This window comes from Podarcis erhardii, assembly GCF_964252035.2.
Source record: "Podarcis erhardii genome assembly, chromosome: 6".
Taxonomy (NCBI): Eukaryota; Metazoa; Chordata; class Lepidosauria; order Squamata; family Lacertidae; genus Podarcis; species Podarcis erhardii.
The window spans coordinates 11016359-11040991 of record NC_138510.1 but is presented as its reverse complement, the minus strand read 5'-3'; the positions used below and the strand labels follow the sequence as shown (position 1 = coordinate 11040991).

The following is a 24633-nucleotide window of genomic DNA, read 5'->3' as shown; positions in this document are numbered from 1 at the left end:
TCCCTTTTCATTTTTACCGCAGCAGAAGAGAAGTGGGACAGAGCATCTTTTAAACAAAAGGTCTGTGTATGAACCGAGAGAACTATTTGCTGACAACACACAAGGGCACATTGACCATGGATCTCCATTCTAGGAGTTTTGAGAAATGATTTGACGTTCGCTCAAAGAAGTTTGCAGGCCCCAGGGTTGCCAGATAAACAGAAAAGAAAAAACCCCGGTCCGGTCTGTCTGCTCCTTTGTCTTTAAGAGCAGTTTGATCTGTGGAACGGGTTTTGAAAGCTGGGAGGAAAGCACTATTACCTCCTTGTGCCTGCAGACTGAGCTGCTCTCAAATGCACAGGAGAAAGGTCTAGCCCAAAAGTTGGCAGCTCTAACTGGGTCACTCTTTGGGTGATAACCAGAAACAAAGCAGGCCACAGCTCCTGAACATTTAACATTTGTTGGGCAAAGGAAAGAATTTAGCCCTCTAACTGCTTTTCTCACATCTGCAACTTTTGAGACATCTCCCAAGTCTCTCCCCACTAAGCAGCTATTAAAAGACAAGGAACCTGGTCTTTGTTTTTTTATGAGATCACAGACACACGGAGCTCTGAGCCTCTTGCCCCAGGTTTTAAGAAGCACAGTGTGCGTGTGAAAGTTGCAATTATACCCAGCGTTGTAAAAGATTAAGTACCACAGATGTACCATCTCCTGGTGTAATTGCTTGCCTGCAGATAGGTAGAGATCCTTTCCAGAATATGTCTTTGGCATGACGGTTGGTTATCCCTTCAGGCGAACATTTAACTTAACTGACAGATCCTGCTCTGTAGGTTCATTCAGGAAAAGAGACTTGATACTGCTGCATTTTGCAGAACTTTTGCAGATGAATTCCACTATAGGGGGCGTTAAGCCCAAGTTTTAAAAACCAAATCTAGGAGATAGCAACCAAATATGGAATGATACTATTGGCTTAAGGGTAAAGGTAAAGAGACCCCTGACCATTAGGTCCAGTCGTGACCGACTCTGGGGTTGCGGCGCTCATCTCGCTTTATTGGCTGAGGGAGCCGGCGTACAGCTTCCAGGTCATGTGGCCAGCATGACTAAGCCGCTTCTGGCGAACCAGAGCAGTGCATGGAAACGCCGTTTACCTTCCCACCAGAGCGGTACCTATTTATGTACTTGCACTTTGATGTACTTTCGAACAGCTAGGTTGGCAGGAGCAGGGACCAAGCAACGGGAGCTCACCCTGTTGCGGGGATTCGAACTGCCAACCTTCTGATCGGCAAGTCCTAGGCTCTGTGGTTTAACCCACAGCGCCACCCGTGTCCCACACTATTGGCTTGGGACATGCTCATTTATTCTTTCAGGATTTAAACTGAAATAATGAATTAAGTTGTGGGTTTCTTGCTCACAACAACTTCCCAATTTGTTTACGAGATCGTCTGGCAGTGAGGAAATTTGATCTGCATTGATTCCAGATTGGATTTAGTAACTAGATTAAACTCTCTTAGGGTTTCAGTGAAGTTCACTGAACCTTGCATTATTTGAAACATTATACCAAAGCCTGGTAACTGAATTCCCTTAGTTTATTTTCTGAATTTAGAAGCAAATTGTGTATTTATATTTGACTTTCGCAAAAGTTTTTATTAATTGCTACAGCAAACGAATCGCTGCTTTCTTCTACAAACTTTACTTAGGGTATTTAACAAGAGAGGATCTGAATTTGACACATCCACCCAACTTTACACCATGTGGACTTGCAGATGAGCAGCAGCTTAAATTATGCAGGCTCTGGTTCAGTTACGGATCAGGTCGGATCCTGAATGTTAATGTTAAAGCTGGATGAAAGGAAGCAGATCTTATGACGAGGCTGAGAGAGACAATTTCCCTCTTCCCCACTGATAATGATGATAAAGTAAGTATAAAATGAATTTACAAATGTATTTTGTGACCTTTGTCTCTCTGTCCCTTTTATTCCTCTGCTGTTTTTTCCTTCCCTAAGATTAGATTATAAATTCATCTGGGCAGGGACTTGCGTTATTGTGTGTACAGTGAATGAATTAAAAATGGTGTGTCCCATCTCCCCCGCTCTTCTGCTGCTTGTCAGAGCAGTGTAGAATCAAAAGAAAAGCTAGAAAAAGGAAAATGTCACACTATTCAGTAATTCTGCAAGTGTATTACACCATGAACTCAGCTACCCTGATAAAGAAAAAGTGATTTATGTGTGTTATGTGTGTGATATAACATTGCACCAAGAGATGGTGATGTGGGGTCCTGTTTTTCTCTACAGTGGTACCTCAGGTTAAGTACTTAATTCGTTCCATAGGTCCGTTCTTAACCTGAAACTGTTCTTAACCTGAAGCACCACTTTAGCTAATGGGGCCTCCTGCTGCTGCCGCGCCGCCGGAGCACGATTTCTGTTCTCATCCTGAAGCAAAGTTCTTAACCTGAGGTACTATTTCTGGGTTAGTGGAGTCTGTAATCTGAAGCGTCTGTAACCTGAAGTGTATGTAACCCGAGGTACCACTGTACCTGTTTTCCCTGTTTAAATTGACAGTGCTTTAAACGGAAACACTTCTTTGATGTGTCTAGATGCAGCCGTATCATTGAAAAATATTTCTTGTTAAAAACAAGGGGAATCTAGGAAAGAGTAGATGTATGGAAGTGAGGGCTGGACCATAAAGAAGGCTGATCGCCGAAGAATTGATGCTTTTGAATTATGGTGCTGGAGGAGACTCTTGAGAGTCCCATGGACTGCAAGAAGATCAAACCGATCCATTCTTAAAGAAATCAGCCCTGAGTGCTCACTGGAAGGACAGATCCTGAAGCTGAGGCTCCAATACTTTGGCCACCTCATGAGAAGAGAAGACTCCCTGGAAAAGACCCTGATGTTGGGAAAGATTGAGGGCACAAGGAGAAGGGGACGACAGGGGACGAGATGGTTGGACAGTGTTCTCGAAGCTACCAGCATGAGTTTGACCCAACTGCGGGAGGCAGTGGAAGACAGGAGTGCCTGGCGTGCTCTGGTCCATGGGGTCACAAAGAGTCGGACATGACTAAACAACTAAACAACAACAAGGAAAGAGTAACCCAGTTTATAAGATTCCCTGAAAGTAAGCCATTGATTTCAGTTGGGGCCACAGTGTCCAGAGTTTCTGAATACCGGTTGCAGTTGAAACTGCAGGCGGAGAGAAGGCTCTTCTACTTGGGTCCTACTTGCAGGCTTGCCGCAGACAACTGGCTGGCCACAGTTAGAATCGGATGATAGGTTCAATGGGCCATTGGCGTAATCCAGAAGGCTCTTCTTATGTTCTTTTGCACACAAAAACTTTGCGCGCATGTAGAGGAAGAGATTGCACATGGCAAATGCCTTGCAAATTAGCACCATAGAGGAAAGTGCACATTCCTGTCTTGTGAGAAACAAGGCAAAACTGTTGCAGTTAGGATATAAGAACCTGTGTGAAACAGTATGGAAAAGCAAACCTTTCCTCCTGACAATTAACTGTTTTCTTTTTTAATTGATTTGAGCGCATGGAATATAGGATATTCTCTACTTTAGAACTACCAAAGGCACAAAATAGTTTCAAAACTGAATTAAGCTGAAACCTCATCAGAAATTTGGAACTTCCATTTCCCCCCACTTTTTAAAAATATGTATTGGCATGGCTGTCCTGAGCATGCTTTCAGTGGATTTCAGCTTCCATTGCATGGGATTTTTCTTGCTAGAATGGATAGCTGTAATAGTTTCAGCCTGCAATGCAACTTATTTGCTACATAGGCTCTGTGGAGAAAGGTGGCTTTTACATCTATGTTTGATCACATTTGCTGCAGAAAAGAGGGAACCACCACGTCTGTGCAGTCATCCTTTCAGTCTTAACCCCCCCACTACTTATTCTAGAGCAGGCTCTCTCAACCTTGGGTCTCCATATGTTTTTGGACTACAACTCCCATCATCCCTGGCTACTGGTCAGGATGATGGGAGTTGTAGTCCAACATCTAGGAATCCAAAAGGCTGTTCTAGGGGATTTATTTTTCAATTTAGAGCATTTGGGTGGGCCAAATGCAGCCCTCATAATCTTGCCCTCAAAACTCTTCCCGAGCTGTACCCCTCATTGGGTTTGCTTTGCACCCGGAATGTTTTTGCCCGGCTGGAATGCATCCTAAAATTGTGATGATGACCCTCAGTTGCCTGGATGCAGGTTAGAGAAGGGTGCATGCAGAAATTTGCCTACTGAACAAAGAAGAAGAAGAAGCGTTTGGATTTGATATCCCACTTTATCACTAACCTCAAGAGTCTCAATGCGGCTAACAACTTCCTTTCCCTTCCTCCCCCACAACAAATACTCTGTGAGGTGAGTGGGGCTGAGAGGCTTCAGAGAAGTGTGACTAGCCCAAGGTCACCCAGCAGCTGCATGTGGAGGAGCAGGGAATCAAACCTGGTTCACCAGATTACGAGTCCACTTCTCTTAACCACTACACCACACTGGCACTGGCTCCACCCACTTTTCCTCTGGCCCCGCCCACCGCTGGCATGTGGCTCTCGGAAGCTTCCCTAGAAGGGAACGCAGCCCTCAGGCTGACAAAGGTCCCCCACCTTTGATTTAAAGATTTGTGTCTATTCATCTTCCTCTGAAGCTGCAAAAGCTCGTGCATCTCATTACAGTTAATTGCCTGGCATAGAATGGACAGCCAAGTGCTGTCAGCACATGCTTGTGGATTTAACATTGCATAATGAAGGCGTGAGGTGTCTTGTAATGAATCAACAGAATCCTCGAGATGTAAAGAGCTATGCCAGCAGAGAGTGTGAGTCATACAATGACTATGGCAAAGTGCTGTTGTGTTATATACATATACACACACACACCTCTTCATAAGTTAATCACATGCCCTTTTAAAATGTGGTTTTTTTGGGGGGGGCGTTATTGGGTTGTTGTTTTTATTTTGATTATATATTTTGTGGTTTTATATTTTGATTTTGTTCTGTGAACCGCCCTGAGACCTCTGGGTATAGGGCAGTATATACGGTAAATTCAATAAATAATAATAATAATAATGATCACATGGCAGCTACAGGCTGTGAGTCAGCATGCCTTGACTGTATGCAGGATCTGTATACCGTAGTTTTGGATTTAAAAACAGTGAATTGTTTAGTATTTGCTTTGATAACTATCATCAAGAACTTTGGTAGAATGTGAAACTTAAATATATAGTAATAGATTAGACATCTGCGTGTATCTAGAACCGTTTGCAGCCCAACGCTATAAATATTTACTCAGAAGGAAGTTCTACAGTGTTCAATGGGGTGGGGTTACTTGTTGCCTGGGACAGCTAACCTATGCATACCTACCTACCAGCAAGTAATAGCAAGGAAGAGCCTTTGAAAATGGTATGGCTCACCTCTGAGCATACATGCATAAGGCTAGGCTACGATTAGGTATATCTGTTCATCCAACTAGGCCAAACTCGTATTGTGAGCTCTGTAAGTAATGAACACAAACAATGCAAGTCTACCTGTTGTATGAAGAGGTACTTTCTGCATTTACAGAAAGAGAGACCCACCCTCCTGATTATGTGTACTCAGAAATAAGCCCTACTGCCGCTGGTTTTGTTTCCAGGGTTGCAATATTAGACTTCTAAGATGCGATAAAGGTTTGGCTGCAATCCTATGCACACTTAACCTGAGAGTAAGGAACTACTTCTGAGTAGACATGCACACAATTGTGCTGTTAAGACTGCAATTGCATGCATGCACAGTGCAATTCCAAATTGTGTCTCCTCAAAAGTAAGCCTATTGAATTCACTGGAGCATACTCCCAATTAAGTAGGGTTAGCACTAGAGTCTTGTCTGGGAGTAAGCCTTCTTCAATGGTGCTTACTTTCGAACATCCATACACAGGCTTAGATTGTGACCCTAACTCTGCTTGGGGAAGGGTAATAGAATCTGATTTGGGAAAGACTCTGCCAGTCAGTGTAGACAATACTGAGCTAGATGGACCAATAGTACAGCTTATTTTGAGTTTCCTAGGTTAACTTATCTGGGTGTAAGTTCCATTGAAATCAACAGGGCTTACTGCCGAGTAGCCAGAGTTAGGATTACAGACGTGCACTGTTAAGGCTGCAACCCTTTGCAAACCTGGGGGAGTTAATCAGAATAAAACAAGAGAGGGCTTTGCTTCCAAACACACATGCACAGCTGCTGCACCACCTTAAAACGGAAGAGATGAATAGGCTTTAATGCAATGCAAAAGAAGGAGGAGGAAAAGGAGTGAACATAACCTAAGAACGTAAGAATAGGCTGCTGGATCAGGCCAGTGGCTGATCTAGTCCAGCATCCTGTTCTCACAGGGTCCTGTGGGAAACCAGTGAGCAGAACATGAGGGCAAGACCCCTCCCCTTTCAGCGGTTTCCAGCAACTGGCATTCAGAAACATTGCTGGAGGCAGAGCATAGCTATGCATGGCTACTAGCCATTGACAGCCCTCTGCTCTGTGGATTTGTGTCATCCCCTTTTAAAGCCATCCAAGTCAGTGGCTATCATTGCCTCCTGGGGGAAGGAGTTCCACAGTTTAACTCTGCACTTCTTTCCCATGTCCTGAATCTTACAACATTCAGCTTACTTGGAAATCTTCTGTTATATGAGCTCTTGCATTTATTTTATTTTATTTTTGCAGCTGAGTTTTATGTCATAGCTGTCAACTTTTCCCTTTTCTTGCAAGGAATCCTATTCAGAATAAGGGAAACGTTGACGGCTATGTTTTTATGTGGCAATGTTTATTTTGATACTGACGAGGGTGTTCTGCTTAGTTAAGCTTTACAGAACGTAGAAATCATCTCCTTTTTGTTTTGGTATTTACTGTTTATTTAAGATGTGTTGTAAACCGCTTAGGAGTTTTGCTTAACTACGAGCGGTATATAAGTGGTCGAAATAAATAATAAATAACAAAATGAGAGAGAGGAGGGTGGAGAGTAATTTTCCCCAGTCCACTTTCTCTATGCATGATTTTGAAAACTTCTACCATGCTGCGCCGCCTCCCCCGCCGCCCCGCAAACGTTGCATCACGCCGATTTCCTTCGTAGGCGAGTCGCTCCATCCCCTTGACCCTTTCGACGGACTTCTCTGAACCTTCCCTGGCTATGCAAGCCAAGCACCCCACCCCACGCCGTGCAAAGACCCCCGTGCAACACATTAGGGATGTGCAACGCCGCATGCCTGGCCAGCCCCTCCGCAGCGCGCAGGATGCTTCGCAAAGCATCCCTCTCTCGCCTCTTCCCCCCCTTATTTGCATGGCCACGCCCCGTACTGAGCACGCCATTGGCCGAAGCCCCCTTCGCCCCAGCGAGCGTGCGGCATGCGCGCGCGCGCCGTTGAGGCGGGCGTGTCTGTATGCGCGCGCGCGCGGGAGAGACGATGCCTGTGGGTCTGCAGCGCCGCTCTCTCCCTCTCTCATTAGCATAGGCCGCGGCCTATTGGTGGGCTTTCGGGAGGAGAGGGACGCGGGGCGGGCTTAACGTCGTCACGGCCCTTTGGCGGGGCTCGATTGGAAGCTCCCCGGTTGCCTGTCAAAAGAGGGTTGAGGGCGGGGTTGAGGGCGAGGGAGATAGCGAGGGAGAAGGGGGTGAAAACGACGACGACGACGACGAAGAAAAAGAGGGTCCCACTTCCGCCTTGGTGTCAAGCGGGTCTCGTGAGGAAGCGAGCGAGCGCGCGCGCCGCGAGAGGCCGGTGCCAGGTAACCAACCGTCGCCGCTGCCGCCGTCCTTCTGGTCCCTCACCTCCCGACCCGGTTTGGGCGCCTGGCACTGAGGGAAACAGCTGGAGCCCCACAGCGGGGCGAGGGGGGGGTGGCTGGGCCCCCCAAAAACAACCTTCTCCCGGCCCGCCTGAGGAGAGGGAGCCAGAGGAGCTACTTGTGAGGAGAGCGTCGAGGCTTTGCCTCTCCCCCTTCCCCTCACAGGGCCACTCTGAGGGAAGAAGAGGCCCTTTCCTTTTCGGACCCGTCAGGCTCGTTTCGGAGAGGGAGGGAGGGGCGGTGAGGGGCCAGACCCGTGCCTTCCCTCCTCGAGGGAGGGCCGTGGCTCCGTGGCCGGGCAGGTGCCTCGCATCCAGTGGGCTCGGTCCCTAGCGCCTCAGTCCCCGGTAGGGCTCCGGGTGGGGTGGGGGGGACGACGACGACGAGATCCGGCCTCTTCGTGGACTGTCCCGAGGGCCAGCGCTTGCCTGACTTGCTGCAAGGCAGCTTCCCTGTCGGGCTGCAGCTCAGCGGCAGAGCATCTGCTTTGCATGCAGGAGGACCCAGGTTCGGGGCCCAGCGCCTGCAGGTAAGGTGGCTGCTGCTGCTGCTGCTGCTGCTGCTGCCAGTCCGTGTGAGCTGGGATGTAGGTGCCAGTTTCCTGGGTGCCTGAGCACACGCAAAATTCCCCATGTAGGGGCCAGCCGCCCCAAATGTCAGCAAGAATCAATAAAAATACTTTAAAAACTGAGGTTATGCCCACTCACCCCCAGTAGAAGCCTGCCTGCTCACCCTAACAAAAATCCTGGCATGGCACCCACGGCCCTGGGCACCCATGGTCGTGGGGCCTAGCTGGCATTCCTGGGCTGGGCTAAGATGGGCCAGTGGTCTGTAAAGCAGTTTCTTATGCTCCTGTTTGCCACTCCTAGGTTGAGATGTTATTTGGAGGGAGGAGGGGTTTTTTTGCCCCCTCATAAGGCCCCTGTGTTGTTGAAGGGTTCAAACTCGCCCTTTACAGACACATATCCATCGACATTTCAGCCCCGTCGCCCTCCCCCCCCCCGCATTCCCTCAAGTCCAAGCAAGCATTTCTACATCTGATTTCCACTTCTCTGCTTTTGAGTTGGGTTGCCAACTTCCTTATTTGTGTGTGCGTTGCTGGGGTTCCTGCTCCTGTGCTCGGAACAGCATCTTGATCTGCAGACATTTATTAGTACCTCTGTACATGCTGATCTCTGCATATTGAAAAATTTCACCTGCTGATTTCTGCAGATAAGGTAGTTCTGGTCGCAAGACTGCTGTGGGCCATAGGTGCCAACTCCCTGGGGCCATCATGAGAGGCTGGTTGTGTTTTTGAATTATTTTTTCAGCTCAGCTGATAATCCTGGTACTGAGTGCATGATTTGGCCTTGTGGCAGTGGTAAGGAACCTTTTTTAGATGGAGGGCTGCATTCTCATCTGGGCAGTCTGGGATGGGGGGTGCACATATGCTCTGTCAGTGCCAGAGGGAAAAGTTGGTGAAGCAATGAATTTACATTTTACCTTTCTACAGTCAGTTTCTACACATGCACACACGCCCCTCTGTCCAGGCAATCAAGAAACATGATAAAAGTTCTAGGACACATTCTAATGAGACAAAAACAATGAAGGAGTTATGAAGTAGGACTGGTGGAGTGGTGTGGCTGTTAGAGTTTTGACAACTGGATAGAGAGGCCTGCATGATAACAATCAGCCTCTGGGCCGCATGTTCCCCAACTGTGACTTAAAACTTCCTCAATGTTCTTGGTTTGCATTGCTCCATTTACCTTAGGACAATGTTTCTCAGATTTGGATCTCCAGCTGTTGTTGGACTACAACTCCCATCATCCCTGACCATTGGTGCTGCTAGGGATAATGGGAATTGTAGTCCAACAACAGCTGGGGTTTCAGGTTTGAGAACACTGCCTTAGGCAAAGGGAACCCAATGTGATATTTTAAGTTTGTAGATGTGGTATCTCATCATAAGCCTGAATGCACCCTGCTATTCATCCCTCCTTTTGGGGATAGAGGAACCCCTTCATGAACGTGTGGCTATATTTCTTTGATGGGTTTATACTCACTAGATTGAGGTGGTGAACAGATTCTAATTGTCATCAAAACTGAAATTTCACCTCTGGAATTTGGACATTTAAGATGTGACATTTTTTCTTAGAGGAAGAATTGCACCTTTCCCAATGCAAGGAAGAAAGCAGAGAAAGGAGAATAGCAAATATTTCACATCATTTTGGCACTAAAGCCAAAAGTGTGTACTTCATTACAGGTCAAGGAAGGGAACATCCCTGTCTGTAATTGTGGGACCTAATTTGCTACCAGTGCTGTGGGGATAGACCTCAACATTCATTTACTGGAAGTATATATAGGCTGCCTTTTAGTGTATAACCCTCACAATGTGGCGTACAACAATGATAATGAGATATACAGTGGTACCTCGGGTTACATATGCTTCAGGTTACATATGCTTCAGGTTACAGACTCCACTAACCCAGAAATAGTACCTCAGGTTAAGAACTTTGCTTCAGGATGAGAACAGAAATCATGCTCCGGCGGCGCGGCAGCAGCAGGAGGCCCCATTCGCTAAAGTGGCGCTTCAGGTTAATAACAGTTTCAGGTTAAGAACAGACCTCCGGAATGAATTAAGTACTTAACCCGAGGTACCACTGTATTAGGATACATTTAACGTATCAAAAGCATAAGAAGGCAAAATTGTGAAGAAGCATGGAGCATCAAGAATCAATAGCATAAACACTGTTAAAGGCAGTCTGGAATACGAGTTTTCTGGGCATGCGTTAAGGTTTGCACTAAATGTGTAGTAGTGCAATAGGAAGTGAGTTCTACAATTGCCAGGCCACCACCAAGAAAGCCCTATCTTTTGCACCCATCAACCAAACTAATTTTATTCGTGAGTAGGTTTGAATGAGTGAAGACTACTTTAAAAAAACAGCCCTGGCCCCAAATCATTAAGGGTTTAATAGTCAGACAGTCTTGCCTGGAGGCAGGAGTCATTCCTGGGGTTAGGTTTGTTGCCCTTCTGTTTGTTGCTGACAACTTGCCTTGGCCTACTCCAGGGTGTAACTTGATGTATCAGTGACAACAGAAACCATTTCCTTCCTCTGAAGAGAACTGGGTGGAGAGACTTTTGCCTGGGGAATAGCCTATAGCACTGTAGGGGATAATAGACCTCTAGATTTGTTTATAACATCTGCTGCCCTGTCCCTTCGACTAATTCACTTTAGACTGGAGATACACTACTTCCTTGTACCTTGGGGTGTGGCAAGTCCCTTGTCCCTTCTAACTTGGAGACTGCCCTGGCTCTAGTGAGACTATCTTGCATAGGAGCAGAAATGACCTCCTATTTGGATACTGTATCTTGTTCCTTATTGCATAGCTGACCACTCTTCCTGCAGTTTGTGAGACTATTTGGAACATGTGAATGTAGTTGCCATCTATATCTCTGGCATAATTGAGGATTTTAAACCAGTACACACCCATTGGCAGCAATGGATATGTTTACTTCTTGTAGAGATGGTGAAATAGGAAAATAATGCCTCCTGCTTCACCTCCAATCTGAATTGTAACTAAATATTTGAAAATGTGAAGATTTGAAAATATCAAATGGTGAGACTTGGTTTTGAGTCACCCGTTTAGGGATAGGTAAGGTGGTGAAAATCAAAGAGGGGGCTATTATCCTAAATGCACTTGATATTTCAGATTGGATTTGTTCCATCTTAAAGTATAGAACAATTGCTTCATCCCTAGTTTAGAGATTAGACTTTAACTTTATTATCTGGATCTTCTGTTCCCTGAAGATATGAAGGAGAGACCCGCATTTTAGATAAGACAGGAGGCTGCTTTCATGTGGTATGAAAGTAGAAACCCTAATATATCACATGCTCCTTGTCTTGGAAGATACTCCTCTTCCTAAATAGATGCTCATCTTCCTAAATGGAGAAAAGAGTATGTAAAGGAAGGGTTTTATGGTGGGTCCTACAAATGGGATAATCTACCCTGGAATTTAGAAGTGGGAGAAAAACCAACTGCTGTGATTTGTTGACCCTACTAAAATCCAGTCGGGTGAATGTTTAACACCTCTTACTGAAACGAATCCCTGCGACGGGTGAGCTCCTGTTGCTCAGTCCCAGCTCCTGTCAACCTAGCAGTTCGAAAGCACGTCAAAGTGCAAGTAGATAAATAGGTACCGCTCTGGCGGGAAGGTAAACAGCGTTTCCGTGCGCTGCTCTGGTTTTGCCAGAAGTGGCTTAGTCATGCTGGCCACATGACCCAGAAAAACTGTCTGTGGACAAATGTCAGCTCCCTCAGCCAGTAAAGCGAGATGAGTGCCACAACCCCAGAGTCGTTCGCGACTGGACTTAACTATCAGGGGTCCTTTACCTTTACTGGAACTATATGGACCACCTCTGTTGCAAAGTATGAACACAAGCAATGATAATCTTTGTAGTTATGCAGTAAAGGGAAGTGTGAATAGACTCCATAGATTGTGTTAATGGCTATTATGCACCCCTATTTCTACTGCTTTAGGGTGCCACCCTAGATCCGCTGGGTTGAGTGAGTTAGGATGTGTCGAATCTCCAGTTTAGTCAGCAGATACCTAGTTCAGCTGGTATAAGTCCCCAACCCTGGCTAAGTTGGCTGAGCTGAGACTGGCATAATTTACACTGGCGTAAACTTTGCAAAATGGGTGTTGTGTGGGAGACTGGGCTGAGGGAACTTGTGCTGGTTCCTGACTTGGCTCATCTCAGTCATGTGACCTACCAGCCCCGTGGAACTTGCACTGGCAAAAAGTGTGGCATAGGTCAAACTGTATTTTAAAGGCTTGTTTCCCCTCTGTCAGGACTAGATTGGCTCTGCCGGCAGTAGCCCTGCTCCTGAACCATGTATGGATCTGGTGTACTTTACACTGGCTTAATTTAAGGCTGTGTGAATTACGTTGGCTTCCCATAATTAGAATTGCTCCCTTAGCCATATAGAAGCGATCAAAACGACATCTGTGGGACAACAGGAGTTTGTATAACAGATGCAAGACTTCCATTACTGTGTATTGCATGACCATGTGAAAGATAAGGTATCCCTGGACAGTGTTGAATTAGAGCCTGGGTTCAAATCCTAGATTAGCTATTGTTTCGCCAAAGAGGTTCTGTGCAAGTTGCCCTCTTAGCCACATCAATGTCATGAACATGATAACATTTAATTTACAGTGGCCTGCTGAATGAGCCATGGGCTCATCAGCTCCTTGTTCTGGTCTCCTCTAGTGCAGCTATGAGGATGAGGCTGGAAACTTGTGGTTCTGTTTTCAGCTAACCACAGTGTAGTATAACATCCAAACTTAAATGTGCTTAAACCTAACTTTGATTTATTGAAACAAGTCAGCTTCATAAACCACATAAACCCTGGTCTGAGTTGTGAAGAATGTTCCTATGCTATGAATGGTCCATGTCACCATTAAGAAAAAGAGGTAGGAATAGGCCAATGTATATGTGGATGGTCCCTGGATAAAGTGACTTTTCTTTTTTAAGTTCTCAAAGTTCTTAACTAGCTCAAGGTTGTCATCTGAAGTAGCCAGATGCTTAACTGATAATCAATCACAGTCAGTCCATCATTTGAAAAATAAGAGTTTAGAGCTGGCTTGCCCCAAAATGGGAACTAGACATTCCATTTTGGTGACTGTAACCATGGTTTAAGGAGACATTTGGCACCTAGCTTACATATCTGAATTTCTGACCATGGTTATGCTGCAGGAGAAGTGGGAAGTGGAAAACAAGGGACCCCAAGACTCATTTGCATAACACTAAAATTTAAACCATAGGCCACATAAAATTTAAACCATTATTATTATTATTATTATTATTATTATTATTATTATGCCTTTCATTTCAAGAATAATGCAGTCAGTGTGTTTGTGACTATGAATGAGGTTTACAGCTAAAACTATTCTGTACAGTTGAAAGGGTTAGATATGGAGATGACGTGAGATATTTTATGATGACAAGCAACACCTTGGATTTTGCAGTGCAGTGTCAATTGCAAAATTCAGTTGTTTTAGACAGCAGTTAGGGATTCTGAATTCTGTTGAAAGTTAATATGGCCAAAGTGTATAGGATGTCTGTGGAGCTAATATGAATACTCTTATGGTTGGCTTCCTGGGCAATGCAGAATGTATGTATACTGCAGCTTGCTTTGATGTATTATCTGAAGCTTGGCATATGAGGAGAAGAAGCAATTGTGCAAATATGTGTTAGATTTAGTTATTGCTGCCAAATCCCAGCCATCCCAAAGTGTTTGATATTGATGTATGGCAGGGGTCAGCAACCTAAGGCCCATGGGCCACAAGCAGCCCATGGGGTTTGTTTAATTGGCCCATGAACCCCTGCCACCTGCTTGGGGACCCCTGCCGCCCGCTCAGTTGGCTCCCATGCTCTGTGCTAAACCAGCACAGAGCAGAGTGGGGACTGCCTTCTGCGATGCTGACTGGCTTCCCATTGGCTGCAGGAAATAGTGTTTGCGCATGTGCGCACACACACACACTCCGGCCCACCGCGGCGTCTGCGGGACCGTGAACTGGCCCAAGTCACAAAAACTTTGCTGACCCCTTATGTATGGAATATTGTTGCAACTGAGAACATCTTATCTTCTGTAGTGTGAACCCTTCCCGCCTCAGAGGTGTAGGGGTGAAACTGAAGAACCTGGTATATCTTTTGGGAAGGTCACTGTGTAATATAACAAATCTACGCAATATTATTTATTTGTAAATTTCTGTACTCTTCCTCCCCAACCCCAAATTAATAAATCAATAAAATATTACATATAATCAAGGACCATATATACAAAGAATACAAGATAATTGGTATGCATAACTAAAATCAGGAGGAATGAAAAGTAAGGACACTTGAGCAGTTAAATCCTCATGTAAGGATTTCTGCATAATCTGTGCTGGGGGCAGGCAGGCAAATTGCTTGAAAAGCTCATCAAGTTTTATATCTGTATAAACTTCACTTCAGAGAGGCTTTTTCTGGTATCTCCATCATTCTGCTTATTTCTTATTGATGGGGCTAGTTTTACTTGCCTGCTTCTCTTGGGCGATCTGTATACTTAGCAGAGCCTGAGTTTAAGGATGTGCAACCATATATATATTAAGCAGAAGAGCTATTGTGGAAGTGTACTCACCGTGTTTCATTCATATGTATGATTTTTCCAGCTTTGAACTGCATATTTGGACAGAAGTGGGTTGTATTCATTTTTAAAAGAAGATGGCTTTAGTGGTGTTTTCTTGAAAATTTTGAATTGAAAAATGAAAATTAGACTAATTTCTTAGGGAAATAATAGATTCTTAGAATTGTAAAGTCTTTTCCAACCCCTTGAAATTCAGGAACTGTAACTGAAAAATCTCTCATAGCTGGCCATCCAATGTCTATTTAAAAAACACCAATAACAGAGAGTCCACCATGTTCTAAGGTAGTCTGTTCCTCTGTCAAACAGCTCTTGTCATCAAAAAGCTCCAGTTTACGTTGGAAAACTAGCTGCTTTCCTATTTCAACATGTTTGTTTTATTTGTATTTAGAAAACAACATTGAAAGTATTCCCTGTTTTTATTTTGGTCCCAATACAACACAAGTGTTTGACTTGAAATACAGTATTGGAAGGGGAAATTAAAACATACTTAATGTGGTTAAATGTTATATTGTGTAGACATTCTTATTCAAATACTTAAAAAAATTAAAAGACAATATCATGTATTTCTCTTGTGTTGTTTAAATTTAAGTGGGTGGGGGGGGAGGATCAGTGATTGCTATTGACCTCCCATTTTTATTTTTCTCATTCCAATTTACAAAACAGTGCTATACATTTATTCTCTCACATACTTAGTAATAATCAGATGAAAATCATTTAATACAACTTACTGCCAACCTTCCCTAATATTGTATTTATAATTGGTATCCATTCATTATTCCTAATGAACTTATCAAATGGCTATTTTTCCACCCCACATCATAGCATGGCTTAGATTACAAGCCTTAGAACTACAGTATCGGGTCCTTAGCAATGCACATATTTATTCTACTACAAGTGTCTCTCTGACTTCTCTGGATTACATGCCTTCTAAAAAATTCTCTTTCTTTCCTTTCACCCACAATCAATCAACCTGAGATTGTCTCAAGTAGATTAGGAAAAAAGGGTCATTTCAATGCAACAGAAGGTTAGTTGATCACAGTGATGGAACTGGTGTGTATCTTGAACCCCTATATATGTTTTATACTCTGAGGAGGCATAGCACTTCCTATAATGCTGAGAGACAAGATTATGAAAAGTATAAAAGGAGTGGTGTGTGTGTCTTTTGGTATGTGCCACATGCTTATAATTTGCCACCAAATGTAGTAATGAATATACCTTAATATTGCTGTTCAGTGTCCTCAACTGATATTGTCGTGCATTGGCTCATTTGCACTTTTTTCATTGGTCCTGCTTACACTAAAACCTGATATTTGTTTCAGGGTTGCTGCTTGTATGCAACTGTAATTTATCTTTCTTATCTTTGCAAGGGTATCAGCACATCTGCACTGTAAGGTTGTTTTCAAGGGCTTGTTTTGTGACATTTCATGCTGATGCCAGTTAGTTAGGATTAATGTTAGGTTGGGATATGCAGTCATATCCAACTAACTTTTACTCAGAGTAGGCACACTGAAGTTAGTTGACCTAAGTTAGCTGCTAATTTTAATGGGTCTACTCTGAACAAAAGTTGAATGCAATCCTTGTTTCATTTTGGAATGGGAAGTAAAGGTAAAGGTAAAGGGACCACTGACCATTAGGGTCCAGTCGCAAACGACTCTGGGGTTGCGGCGCTCATCTCGCTTTATTGGCCGAGGGAGCCGGCGTACAGCTTCCGGGTCATGTGGCCAGCATGACTAAGCCGCTTCTGGCGAACCAGAGCAGTGCACGGAAACACCATTTACCTTCCCGCTGGAGCGGTACCTATTTATCTACTTGCACTTTGATGTGCTTTCAAACTGCTAGGTTGGCAGGAGGTGGGACCGAGCAACGGGAGCTCACCCCCTTGCGGGGATTCGAACCGCTAACCTTCTCATTGCCAAGTCCTAGGCTCTGTGGTTTAACCCACAGCACCACCCACGTCCCTGGAATGGGAAGTAGCCCTGACCAAATACTAGACTTAGAAAAATACCTGATGTGTTGTTCCTGAGGTTGTAATCTGAACTAACCAGGTGTTTAACTGATAATCAGCCACAGTCACCCTAGCCTATCTTGAGTTTCTAACACTGGTTGTTACTAAGTTTAATGGGTGTTAATCTGTTTCCTAGTAGGTTTTCCTGTTCCTTGGAAATTCCCTGGAGTCTGAACTCTAGATCGATTGTTGATAAATGGATGTGCCTGTATGATTTGATTCCATTAAGACCTAGGCAGGGAGGAAGGCACCTGCATATTCCAGGGCTCTTATGTCTTATGCCTTCATAATCTATATTACTGGAGGGCTTTCTTACCCTGGGTATCTAAAAGTCAGCCTGTCATACATTCATAGACAAAATGGAGTTCCTTTTGCATCGAGCTGCTAGAGACATGTTTAAAATGACAGAGAAACATGGTTCCCTGACAACACTGCCCTGAGTTCCTTTGGGAAAGGGCACGGTATTGATATGATAAATAACAGATATTGGGTTGTATTCTGTGCTAGTCCTACTCAAATGTAGACCCATGGAAGTTAATGAACATGTCTAACTTAGGTTCTTTAATTTTACCTGGTCTACTCTGTGTAGAACTTAGTTAAATGCAACCCAACATACTGAACCTACACTTTGTTTGAAGGAAAGACTTTGACACAAATACTTATTTGTAGTGGTGTTTCCATCAATATACAGTTTAATATCCTGGCTCTTTCATAATTGGTATAAAATCAGCCAGATATGTAAGCTAGTGTTGTTGTCTGATATAGCATTTGCCTTTTCCACTGTGTGCAAAACACTCAGTGCAGAGTTACTCCATCTCTGACCTAGAATGTTTCCCTCTGTAGTACTTCCTTGGTGGTTGTATGATTGGGGGGTCAACTCTAGAAGGCAGCCAATTAGGTTCAAGCGTTGCTTGGTGCAGGCAGATTAGCATCTTTTCAGGGCCTCCTGTTGTTGGCAAATCAGGCTGTAATTTATGGCACTCTGCCCTTGAGCTATTCCACTTACATTAAAAAAGCCTCTTGTTGCTGGAACCTTTTCCACATCAGCAGTCTTTTAAAAAAATATTTAAATAAATGCAAAAGGGCCATCAGAGAGCACCCCAACCCTGGAAAGAAATTTGATATGGTGGATATCCAAGTATTCTAAAATTGAAGTTAGGAAGAGTCTTCAGCACTGTCTGTAAAGTAAGTTTTAAATATATGTGTATCTCTCTTTTTTTTTTTACAACAAAGAAACATATTGGGGACTTCCCTTTTCATTCATAATTTGAATCTTAAATTATGTAAAAAAAGGTAAACAAATTGACTTTCCTATATTGGATGTCTGGATTACCACATTATAGTTTTCCTTTTCTCTCTCTTTTGTATCAGTATGTTTGATGTTGTTTGCATTATGTCTTTACTTAAAAAAAAAATAATAAAGTTTCTTTTAAAAACATCTTACGTGAATTGAAGCAATGGGAGAAAAGTTAGTGCATATATGCTTGCTGATAGTTTAGTGAAATATTTGGGATTAGCCCAATTGTGTCTGTTTTGTAAGGAACCAGAATATAAATACTGCATTCAGTATAAATTTTAATTTCTAATCCTTAACAGCCATTCAATTGACTCTGCTTTTCTCACATTATCACTTCAGTCTAACTATATTTGGACAATAGCCTGGTTTCCTTTAGAAGCAGAAGAGATGTCACAAGAGGGCTGGCTTTATTCTCTGGCTCCATTTTTAAAGACAAATAATAATTAATCATATTAAGACACTAAATATAGCATATTGGGCTTATGGATATGGTTAAAAATATTGGTTGACATAGCTGCATGCAATCACTTCCTTAATTTTTAGCTTTTCTTTGTTGTGTAAAGCACTGGGCAGAGTGAAACACAGATTCTAAAAGCTTGCACTGTTAAGCCTTCCTGTGTCAAGAAACCACAGTGAGGAAGTTTCCATAGGTACTGTTATGTTGTAGTAATTCCAGAACTTGGAAGATCAAATTAGGATGGAGGAATTGGGGCATGCAGGTACCCAGTGGGCTTACAGTTAGGCAAAGTTCTAATGAGGAAGTGGTAATTCTTGATTGCCCTTCAGCACTGTCAGTCAGTTCATCTATGCAACATACATTATTTGTAAATAAGAGCTCATTGGAAGGGGCAAATACTGAAACTGTCTCCTGGCCCACTTCTGTGGCTAGGAAATTGCCATTACCACCTTAAAAGCCGGTAAACAGCCTCAAATAACTTTGGCTTTGTAGTGGGGGAAAATGCCATCTCTAATACCATTTTAAAATTATACTAATATTTTTTATTTTTAGGTACTCACAGCTTGAGCAAAAGCTGTGAAGTATTTCAGTACAAATGACCGTCTACAAGTCCATCATATAATCAATGTTACAGTGAAATTTAATTTGACAGGTAAGATTCCTATTACACATGTCCTTTGTATTAACTAGGCTGTTTAATTTTTGAGCAGTATTATTTAGTGGGCAAGAACTTGTATTCTTACCCAGCTGTTACTAGTTTATAAAGTTGAGAATGAGAATTAGGCTTATCTGCCTTTGCCTCCTTCCGTTGTTCTCTAGCTTTGGTGAGAAGATTCTGGCTTGTATCAATCCAGAGCCTTCCATTTGTTTGAAACAGGGAATTCTGGCTTAACATCAAGTTACCAAAGCAGGAAAATAAGCCAGGACAAAGGCCTGGAGGGAAGGGAAGAGAGCAGGAGTAAGGAGAGAGACACTTATGTAGTCTGGAATGATGATGTAAACTTGACCAATGTGCTTCTGTTTTGGGACCCAAGAGGCCATTTTACCCCATCAACTTTATATTATTGCAAATAGGTGGAAGTAACTGTACTAGTGTTCACACAATTGGGAAACCAAGGAAATTTGATTATTGATTGGGGATCGTGGTGAGATGAGGAAAAAACTTTTAATATATTTGAGTTGCCATCTGTTGAATTTATTATTTCAGCAACTGATGTACGTAGGAGATTCCCTACTTGGTAGAAGACCATTAAACGATTATTAGTGTCTTTAACATTTTAAGGTAGTTGATAAGACTACTGACCCAAGCTTGAATTGACCTGACAAATGAATTAGGTAATGTTTTGGTGCTTTTGTTGAAAATATTCCTCTTTTTAAATATCAGTGCTTGACAAGTACCGTATTTTTCGCCCCATAGGGCGCACTGGCCCATAGGGCGCACCTAGGTTTTTTTTTTGGGGGGGGAAATAAAGAAAAAAAAATATTTCCCCCCCAGGCGCGGGGCTGAGGCGGGGGAAGCCTGAGCTTCCCCTGACCCCAGCCCCCAGAACAGGCAGCTCTCCGCAAGCCGTGGGAAGCCCGAAGCCTGGGGGCGCTGAGCTCAGCGCCCCCCAGGTTTCGGGGTGCAGGCAGCTCTCCACAAGAGATGGGAGACCTGTGCGACTTCGCGCAGCTCTCCCACGGCTTGCGGAGATCCGTGCGAAGCCCGAAGCCTGGGGGGCGCTGAGCTCAGCGCGTCCCAGGCTTCGGGGTGCAGGCAGCTCTCCGCAAGCCGTGGGAGAGCTGTGCGAAGCCCGAAGCCTGGGGGGCGCTGAGCTCAGCTCGCCCCAGGCTTCTGGGTGCAGGCAGCTCTCTGCAAGCCGTGGGAGAGCTGCGCGAAGTCGAGCAGCTCTCCCACGGCTTGCGGATAGCTTCCTGAAGCCTGGAGAGCGAGAGGGGTCGGTGCGCACCGACCCCTCTCGCTCTCCAGGCTTCAGTGAAAGCCTGCATTTGCCCCATAGGACGTACACACATTTCCCCTTCATTTTTGGAGGGGAAAAAGTGTGTCCTATAGGGTGAAAAATACGATATCTGAACTATAATGATTAAGAGTTAATTGTTAATTAATCATAGCTTAAATTGATCATAATGTGAGAATGTCAAACATTAGACTTCTGAAACTTTGACCTATATATCTCTTGGGAAATTTATTGCACTATAACTAAAACAAAGCAAATCCCTTATGTTTTTTTTTTTTTATAAATATTTTATTAACTTTTAGAAAAGACAAGAACAAATACACAAAATACAAAATTATAAGAAAAAAAATAGTTTCAAAAAAGAAAAGAAAAAACACATTTTAAGAAAAAAAGAAAGAAAAAAACACAAAAATCCCTCTTTTTACTTCTCATCTTTGATTCACTTATTTTCTTGACTTCCTCACATCTCCCTTTTTTTAATCCCTGTTGAAAATTAATTCAGCAAATTCATATCCAATTCATTTGTCTGATTATCCATCCAATCTTATTTTTAACCTCGTTGCTAGAACCCCTTCAGTTCATTTCAATGCCATTAACATTCAAAAATTTTACAATATTTCTGTAAGTAAATTTTAAATTTCTTCCAATCTTCTTCCACTGACTCTTCTCCCTGGTCTCGGGCAAATGATATATTTTTGCAAGCTTGACTGGGGTCATGTACCACCTATACATCATTTTCATAATGTTCTCTCTTAGGGCATTACATGCCGTAAATTTAATCCCGGTGGTCCACAACTTCTCCCAGTCAGCAAACATAATGTTATATCCTATATCTTGTGCCCATTTTATCATAACAGATTTTACCGTTTCTTCCTCAGTGTTCCATTTCAACAGCAAATTATACATTCTTGATAATATCTTAGCATTGGGTTCTAACAATTCTGTCTCTTTGATTTTTCCACCTAGAAACTCACTTTTTTATCCTGGTTATAGGCCTCTCTTATTTGAAAATAATGTAACCAGTCTCGCACCTTATCTTTAAGCTTCTCATAACTCTGCAATTTCAATTTGTCACCTTCCTGTTCCAAAATTTCCCAATATTTTGGCCATTTAGTCTCCATATTAAGTTTTTTCAAAGCTTTCGCTTCCATAGGTGAGAGCCACCTTGGGGTTTTACTTTCCAGAAAGTCTTTATATCTCGACCATACATTACTTGCCATACCACAAATATGCATGCCACCCGAATACATTGTCATAACCTTCAAGATCTAAGATGTCTGTGTTCTCAAGAAGTAGCCATTCCTTCAACCAGCAAAAAGCTGCTGATTCATAGTAAAGTTTCAAATCCGGCAGGGCAAACCCCCCTCTATCTTTAGCATCCGTAAGTATCTTAAATTTTATTCTGGGCTTTTTGCCCTGCCAGACAAATCTAGAGATATCTCTTTGCCACCTCTTGAAACAATCCATCTTGTCAATAATTTGCAAAGATTGAAACAAAAACAGCATTCTCGGCAATACATTCATCTTAATAACAGCAATTCGACCTAGCAAGGAAAGCTTCAAATTCGACCAAATTTCTAGATCTTTTTTCACTTCTGACCAACATTTCTCATAGTTATCTTTAAATAAATTAACATTCTTAGAAGTCATATTCACCCCCAGGTATTTTACCTTCTTTACCAATGTTAAATCTGTCTCCTTCTGAAACCTCTCAATCGGCATCAAATTTTTCTCCAAAACCTTAGTTTTTGACTTATTTAATTTAAAACCTGCCACTTGACCAAATTCCTGGATTAATTCTAGGGCCCTCTTAGTGCTAGCTATTGGCTCCTGTAATGTCAATACAAGGTCATCTGCAAAGGCTTTAAGTTTATAATGTTTAACTCCGACCTGCAAATCCCTTATGTAGGTACAGTGAAATAAACCTAAACAAAGCATACAAAGGTAAACTGGGTTCATAGCAAGTTTCCCCAAAGTAGAAAAATACATAAAGACAGATTGGTGGTCATGTTGGATTGCCCAGGTTGTAATTTGTGGCCAAGTGTTGTATCCAATATTGTATCCAACTGGTGTAATCTTTCTGGGTAACATCTCTGTTTTCCAGAGCTAGAAATTTTGGCAGAACTTCTGAAATCTTTCCTCTTCCTTTTTGTAAATACCGTACTGTTAAGTCAATTAGCCTGTCCAGGCTGCTTTAAATGAACTAGTAGATAATTTAGTTGTGTTTGCATAGTGAAAGGTATGAAGAAGAGGCTTTTTAAAAGGGTGTGATTCTCCCTTCACTCCCCCCGCCTCTGTTTTTGCTAGAAATGTTCAAAGGCAAATGAATATAAAATGTCTCAGGGCAGTTGTTTTGAATTTTGAGTACACAGGTTAACTGCAAGCTGATGTCAAAATTTGTACACATTGTGTAAAAAAGTTAATGAAGCAGAATAATTAGGGTTCAATATTTAGTTAGTTGATTTTTAAAAAAAGACCACACTTTATCAGTTGAAATGGTGCACAGCCATTGTTTGTTCTTAATGCAGGTACATTAAAGCCATGGGTGGCAGAAATTGCTTTAGAAGAGACATTTCCCCTTCTTTCTCATTCAGGAGGAAAAAAAAAAAAACCTCTTATAAGATTGGCATGTGTGGGTAACATCTCAACCAAAATAGTTTCCCCATCCCTTCAGTATGATTGGTCATATGGAAACATGTGATTAAAAAAACCCCATTCAAATCATAATGGATTGGATCCAGACATGCCCTTCTGTGAACAGAATGGTCTCTGATCAATTGGTGCCTCCCACCAGAGGAAGGGGAAATGATTTTTTGCCAGTTTCCCCTTCTCACTCCTGCATACCCAAGCACCACTTCACATGTTGTTCTGAAGGATCCCTCAACTTGTAGAGCAGCTTTTCAGGGGATTACAGGGAGAATGAGAAATTTCCTGTTTTGTATGGGGTTGTACTCCCCCTGAAGGAGCGTGCTCATAGTTGGGTTGCTCCTGGATCCATCTCTCTGACTAGAAGTTTAGGTGACTTGAGTAGCTAGGAGTGCCTTTTTCTAGCTTTGGCAGGAAAGATAGCTGCAACTGTTTCTGGACCAGGATAGCTCGATTGTCTGTGGTAAACTTAATGTTGGATTACTACAATGCACTCTCTGTGGGCTCAGTTGCTACAGCTTGTGTAGAATGCATTAACGTAGGCTGCCCAATGATCAGTCACTGCCGTAATGTTATGCTACTGCTGAAAATGCTGCACTTGCTGCCAGTTAGCTAGTAGGCTAAGTTTAAGGTTCTGGTACTGGTACTGGTGTACAAAGTCCTTTGTAGCTTGGGACCAGAATACCTAAAAGATTGTCTCACCCCTTATATACCCAGCTGATCATTGTCCTCTGCAGGAGAGGGCACCCTGCAGATACCATCTCATCAAGAGGCCCATTCTGTATGAAGTAGGAATCTTGTTTACTGTGACAGCAGGTGGCCTTTTAGAGCTTCCTCCCACTGCACATCAGACAGCTGTTGTCTTGGTGCCTATTGAAGACTTTCCTTTTTCAACAAGCTTTTTAAGTGGATATTTTTATTCCAGTCTGGGTCTGTTTTGTATTTGAAATTGATTTTAATACTAGTACTGTATTCAAATCTCATTACATATTTGGAGAATGGGTGCTTTCCCCAGCCCCCACAAATTTACACGAAGCATTACAGTGTCTCCCAGTGCTTGAAACCTGGAAGAATGATTTATTTTATGGATTGCGTTATTCCTGTTTGCTGCTTCATATCAGATAGTTGTATGTACAGCAGTGGTGGTGAAACATAATAGTCTGCATCAGTAGCCCAGAACATAATCTTTCAGGGTTTTTTTTTTTAAAAAAACCCATGAAACTGGAAATCACAGAACTATACTGTACAGTGGTGCCTCGCAAGACGAAAAGAATCCATTCCGCGAGTCTCTTCGTCTAGCGGTTTTTTCGTCTTGCGAAGCAAGCCCATTAGTGGCTT

The 24633-nt window shown here is 43.0% G+C and overlaps 1 protein-coding gene across 2 annotated transcripts in view; it reads left to right on the top strand.

Moving 5' to 3' along the window:
* The first annotated feature begins 7553 nt into the window (after positions 1 to 7553).
* Positions 7554 to 24633, top strand: part of OSBPL2 (oxysterol binding protein like 2) — a 66834-nt gene continuing 49754 nt past the window's right edge. Inside the window, exons 1-2 of one of the 2 annotated variants that reach the window (XM_081867866.1) lie at positions 7555 to 7708; positions 19244 to 19343. The gene's annotated coding sequence lies outside the window, so the exon portion shown is untranslated. Of the gene's footprint in view, positions 7709 to 19243; positions 19344 to 24633 lie in introns of both variants that reach the window. The other variant, XM_081867867.1, reaches the window with a different exon arrangement.